Below are 6,937 nucleotides of genomic sequence, written 5' to 3' on the forward strand. Positions count from 1 at the left end.
CCCGGGCGCCCCAATTCACTTTTTTTATATTATCAAATTCAATGGTTTTTAGTATCACAGTTATGCAATCATCACAATACATATCAGAAAATTTTCATCATTCCAAAAAGATAATGTAGAATTACAAGCCTGAAGTTCTATATCATAAGTAAAATAATTTGAGTACAATAATACAAAAATGAGCTACTATTTATTAAATGCCTACTCTGATCTAGATATTAGATATATTTCTATTCCATTGTCTTTATTTAATAAACTCTTTTAAAGTTCCTGGCTATTCTTAAGTTTCATTTTGTTTTCAGGAAAAAAAAGTATTTCCTATGACAATAATAATTTTTTGAAAATCTAAATGTATAACAAAGTCTTCTGTTGTTTCAGGTTATCTCTGTAAAGCATTTCAAGGTTGAATATATTTTTCATCTTTTTACATGAAAAGAAGTATTTACTAAGGTCTCTAATTTTTGTTATCTAGTTTCCTTTTCCAAAATTACTTCGCTTTTGGGACCTATTTCCTAGTTGATAATTCACAGAGCAGACCTCTGAAGTCTATCCTGTGTATTAGACAGAACTGGAATGTTACAGTAGCTGAGTTAATCAACTTCTCTCACGTGCCCACATACAGCAGGGGTAAGGGTAACAGATTCTAGTACTTCAAACTTTTAAACATCAACGTATTTTCTCTCTTTAAGAAGAAAAGTAATCCCATTATCAGCCCAGTAATCCGGAGCGCCACCAGCCTTAAGCGTGAGCTCAGGACCCGAACGTCGTGGTATAAGACGACGGCGGACAGTGCCCTTCTGGCTGGCTCCCACGCAGCCGCCACACTCGACGGTTTGAGATTCTCATCTCTCCAGGACCACTTGGTTCTTTTAAAATGGGAAATACTCTTAGAAAGGTTAACACAAATTCCCATACGGTGTTAATGACCTCATCAATGGGATTTCTGACATTAAAAATAAAAACATTCCTTCTGCTTTTCCGCTCTATTTTAACCCTCACTGTTATGAAAAGGTTTTTTGAAAAATACAAGTTCCAAGGCAAAGACAACCTACTTCGTAATTTTGCCTAAAATCCACTTTCTCTGAAGCATTATAATAAAGGGTATCAAAAGTGAACGAGTCGAACATAAAGCAAAGAATCCACTACGGCGCGGGCGCAGAGGAACCACCGCGAGTACTTGGAAGAACCCCGGCCAGAGAGCAGGCCCGGGTCTGGGATTCCTTCGTTTCGCTTCTAACCTAGTTCCCACTAATAGGACTCCGGTCATTTTTCCTCCAACCCCTTCCGGCGGAGGCACCGCGGAAGAGCTGCCGGCTTCGCAAAGGCCTGCCGGAGAGCTGCCCGGAGCACCACCGCCGCGCTCGGGGCACGCTACAGCTCCTCCCCGTTATGCGGCGCTCCGGCGGGTGCGGTCCGAGCTCAGGAGCGGTCACCGCGCGGCGGTCAGGGCCTGTCCTCCTTCCCGGCGTCGCCCCAGCACCCGCCTGGAGCGCTGCACGCCTGGGCCTGGGCCCCGCATGCTGTGCCGGCCGCAGGGGCCCGCAAGGGCCGCGCAGCCTCCGCACCTGCCCGCGGGCCTCGTGTTCTCCGGGCGCGGACGGGCCGCGCAGGAAGCACCCCGCCCCGGGTCTTCAGCGGGAATACGCTGAGCACTGCCTCCAGGAATTAGCCCCACACTGGGCCCCGGGGCCCCGTCCCACCCTACTCCGCCAGAGATGCGCCGCGCTTGTCGGGGCGCGGGCACGGGGCCCCCAAGCGGACTAGCCCCCTGACGGTTACAGGGAACCAGCAGCGCCTTCGACGCCGTCGCCTCGTGAGGCGGACGCACAGGCCTTCACACTCGCGTGAGGAAGGGGTGCGGCGGGCGGCAGGGCCTGCAGGGGCCTCCGTGCTGCCTCTCTGGATCCCTCACCCAGATGTCGCCCAAGGGACGTTCGCCCTCTGCTCGGAGGCCCCGCGCTCCTCACCTGCCGCCTCGGCGCTCTCCTCGCTGCTCTTGGGCGGTGCCCCCAGCACGCCCCGCACGCCTCCCGTCAGGCCCACACGCCCCCAGCATCACCCGCGCGCCACGTGCTCCCAGCAACCTTTGCGCTCTCTCCACCGTTCTTGGCACCGCTTTCTGCATGCCCCACGCACGTGCGGCACGTGCATTCTCCCGACATGCCCCACAAACCCCCGCCACACGCCCCATGTGCTACGTGCTCCCCTGGCATGCCCCGCGCGTCCCCGGCATGCCCCGCGCGCCTCAGCTCTCCCCACCGACGCTGCTGACGCCCGCGCGCCCGGCGGCCCCTGCCATTCCTTTAGAGAAGACCTGGGGTTGGCCCAAGCGGGATCCGGGGCGCGAGGTGTTGCAGCTGTGGCGGGAGAGGCCAGCCGCTCCCACAAAGCGCATCGGCTGGGGAGCTGTAGGCGCCACTCCCCGCGCTGGCCGGCTCTCCGGGCTCACATAGGCAGGTGCGCCCTTTGCCTCCCATGAAAGGCCCGCAGAGGCCGAATGGTCCCTGACTGGAAGGTTCTGCGGCGCTCTGTGGAGCAGCAGCTGGGTGCAAGCACCTTACGGGCACCTCTCCTTCGTTTGACAGGTATTTATGAAGCGCCTGCTGTGTGCCTGGAACTTTTCTAGGAGCTAGTAATGGACCGTGAAGCGAATAACTTTCCCTACCTTCGCGGACCTTGCATTTTCTTTGGGACAGAAAATGGGATAAATGAGCAAAATGTAAATATGGTAGATGGCGGTAGGTGCATTGCTTAAAAATAAAATGGGATGGAAAGCCAGGGAGTGTTGGGAGAGGCCGCGACAGAGGGGGCGGCCCCATGAAGACACGAAGGCGATGGAGGGGGTGGCCGCATGGATGTCGGGGGACAGGTTGCAGGAGAGGGAGTAGCGAGTCCGAAGGGCCGAGGCAGGAGGGTGGCCAGCTGGCCGCGGTGGAGCCCAGAGAGGTTGAAGTGGGACACACAGCACTAGTCCTAAGCCGTGCACGTTGCAATAGGTGCACCCAGGCCGCTGTGCTGAGAATGGACGGGCGGGGACAGAGGGACGGGAGGGGGACCTTGGGAGGTGATGGCCGTGATCCAGGAGAGCAGTGGTGCGGCTTGGATCGGGGGGGGCTGGGGAGGTGGGTTTGGGTTGTGAACATGCTTTGAAGTTAAATACGTTTCAGACGTGGATTGATACGGGGTTTCAGAGAGAGGAGCCACGTATACCTCCGAGGTGTTTGAGTAGGGACTTGGAAGGACAGGGTTGCCATTAACCGAGAAGGGGAAGGCCCCAGGAGGAAGGAGGAGTCCGTCTGGGGATGAGGATCAGGAGGGCTGCAGTTCCCGGACATGTCGGTGTTGGGAAGTGAAGAGGATCTGTATGTAACAGACCGAATTTAAAACCACGAGGCCAGATCACCGAGAGAGAGAGTGTAGAAGAACAGAAGTCCTTACACTGAGTCCCGGGAGACTCCATATAAGTAAGTTTCTGGAGATGAGGAGCAACCTCATAGGTGGAGTGCCAGGATATTTTTATTAAGAGAAGAGCCATTTTTCAACTCATATTTTACCAGGTTCCAAAAGGTGTATCGTGAAAGGATGAGATTTTGTATTGTGTTTAACGTTTGATCCACTAAAGTAATTATTTTGTATTTGCAAAATAAACTTTGGCAAAGAGGAGTGCTTTTAGGTATCTTTGTAACTCAGTAAGAAAGTGCTCAATACTTGTTTGGTTACTTATAACCAGCTGGGAGATCACGGTGATTATCACAAGATCGATGACCAAAATGAGCCTCCTATGACAAACAGCAACGTTAAGTGAACGATATACAATCTTCTGAAGCAAATATAAAACAAATAAAATTTTTGTCTTTTCTTTTTTTTTTAAACATTTGCTTATTTGAGAGAGAGAGAGAGAGCAGGGCTCCCAGGCACCCAAGGTGGGGAGAGGGGAAGCAGACTCCCTGCTGAATGTGGAGCCCAAGGTGGGGCTAGATCTCTTGACTCTGAGATCATGACCTGAGCCAAAATCAGGAGTCCCTCACTTAACCAACTGAGCCACCCAGACACCCCTGTCCTGAACTTTTATAGTCTGGCTTTATGTCAGCAGGCATTGGAATTATTAAAACAAATCTTTGAAGATTACAGAAAAGCTCTTTATCCTACCTGGTATATACACATAGGAAGAAAAAACTGCATTAGGACAAGGTGAAAATAAATATAGATTCAGTTTAAATAAATGTATATATTCACTAGCTTTTCTTATCTATTTAAGTACAGATAAAGTCTCGTGTTCTTCATTCTGAAAAGCACACCTGTCAGCACTTCATGTTCTTAATATCTCTGCTTTGAACTTATGGCCTCTGGCTTCAACAATTTTAACAAGGCAGAATTAAAGATATTTGAAATTTTCAATTATGCCCACATCACCAAACTCCCAAGTACTAAATGTCCAGTTCTATTCCATTAAAATGAAATGTTGCTTTATGGAACAACATAGATAAATCTTTTAAAATTAAAATGTAAATAAATCATAAGTAGACAGTTTCATGGTTTTTCGAAAAGGACCATCCTTGTTCACCCACCAGTCAGACCTAAAAGTAGAACATTACCTGCATCTCCAACATTCCCCTTCATGCCCTCTCCCAGCCACTTACCCACTTCCCCCAAGGTAATCACTATTTCGACTGCTAACATCATAAGTTAATCTTGCTTCTTTTGAAAATTTGTATTAATGGAAGCATACGACATGAATTCTTTTGTGTCTTGCTTCTTTTGTAAACATTATGATTGTGAGATCCATATTATTGAGGGTAGCATTATCTTATTCATCTTCATTACTGGATAGCATTCCATTGTGTATATATACTTCAATTTATCCTTTCTGAGATTAAATGGACAATTAGATTGCTGCCAGTTGGGATTATTATGAAGAATGCTGCGAAGAGCATTCTTGTTCAGAAAAAATCCTAGAAGGCTACATAGTTGTATAATTCTATTTTTATAAAGCTCAGTAGTTCTCCAAGAAACCCTGAACAATGAATTGTTTCTTGATGTATTTATATGTGTATAAATATTTTTTATAAGCAAGGAAACAATAAGCACAATTCAGGATAATAATGATTTTTGGGTGGCAGAAGGATGGGATGTAGGAGGAGCCCATAGTCCCCAAGTGAAATAAAGTGTTCATTGGTGTTCATTTATATTCTTCTTCAAAACATGTATTTGCATTCACTTATATGAACATTACATCATTATTTTTAATTAATAAAACACAAAATGTCATAGGGCCATCCAGAAATTTTATCCAGGGAAAAACTTTACTGACAGGATACATTTTGATGACAACCTTGTGGACAGGCTTATTCAATTTACCAGGTATATGAGTTACTTATGTTTGTTTCCCTTTATCTCACTCACATGCATTCAAGATGGGAAGGAATCCTCTTAAAGATTCCACCCACTAGTTTGACTACATGTATGTATCTCTTTTATGAAGATCAAGGTTGTTGCATTATGCTAAATCATGTTTAAACTGTGTGGGCATACAAAGATTGGTTCATATTTTGTGGTAAGGCAGGTACCACATGAAAATATAGGTCATTTCCGAGAAAGGTTACCTGGGGAAGAGTCAAATCTTTAGTCAGGAAGCTGGAACTAGGATGATAAGCCCCAGGTGGGGGCTGAGGCTGTGTTCAGCATGCACCTTGACCTGGAATTTGAAGAGTTTGGATGTCTAAGATTGTATTTGTGGGTGGAGCATAATCAGCTGTCCTCACACATAGAGAGGGAGACTGGGACTTAGCATGATGTGTCCCTAGAAAGGGCTCCCACTGGGTGTGTGCTCATAGTCACTTAAGGAGAATTAAGAATCTAATGAACTGATTCAGTTGACATCACTGCTTCATTTATTAAAGATAAACAGACTCTATCAGGCTCTAGGATTACTGTATTGTGGAAAATTATTTTTTGCTTCCTTTAGCGAAGTTCATTTGAATATTCTGGCCCTGCTGTAAGAAAGCTAAGAGAGAGCTGTTTCTTCATACTTATGCCAGAGTGCCAAGGAGGAGAGTAGGGTGGTAGTGGGTGGCAGGGAGTGATATCAGTAATCAGTGAGAGAATCAGGCAAATAAGGATATCCAGAGACTAATATTTACTTCTTTCTAGCATCAACCTTAGAGGTCCAAAGTGATATTTTTATAGCGATTCCAGCTTGCAAGAACTCCACTGCCCTCTTCATCATTCACATCACTTGTGCATTTACGTGGCTGCATCAAGCACTTTGGATTGCTCCTAGGTGTGTACATTGTTCATTTTAAGCTATTTTCATGCTGCTGCTGCATTTAGCCTCTCTTTTTTTGTTTCCTAGGCTGGGAAAGAAAGAAAACAGTTTTATCTTTAGTAGATGTCTTGGGAAAAGTTAGAAACTTGGGAAAAGTAAAGAAAACTTATCTTTAGTAGATGTCTTGTGAAAAGTTAGAAAACAAGTGCCTCTTGCTAGTGACAGGTAAATAAATTAATCCACATTTTTCAGTATGGTTAAAGTAAAATTATGACATTTCCAAGTACTTACATGCCAACTTCTATATAAGTTTATACCTTTATTCATCCAAAAACATTTATTGAGCACACACTGAGTGCTAAGCACTGTGCTGAAGACACAGCTGTGACCAGCAGAGTATCTGCCCTTGAGGAACTCTTGGCCCAGTGAGAAGGGCAGATGTGTGTACTGATGACTTAGTGAGTGTGTGATAGAGATAATCAGAGAATCAAGGAATACTGAGTAGGCATTAGTGGGAGGGAAAGAGTGTGATCATGATCAGCACGTGGCTCCTCCAGTGTTGACTCCTAAGCTGAGTCAAAAAGAGTCCTGAATTCTAGGCCCAGAAAAAGGAAGTGGGAGAAAGGAGTGAGGAGAGTACTCTGGCAGAGAAGGGGACTTGAGCAAGGGTAT

Source organism: Phoca vitulina, unplaced genomic scaffold (assembly GCF_004348235.1).
Source record: "Phoca vitulina isolate PV1807 unplaced genomic scaffold, GSC_HSeal_1.0 scaffold27, whole genome shotgun sequence".
Classification (NCBI taxonomy): domain Eukaryota; kingdom Metazoa; phylum Chordata; class Mammalia; order Carnivora; family Phocidae; genus Phoca; species Phoca vitulina.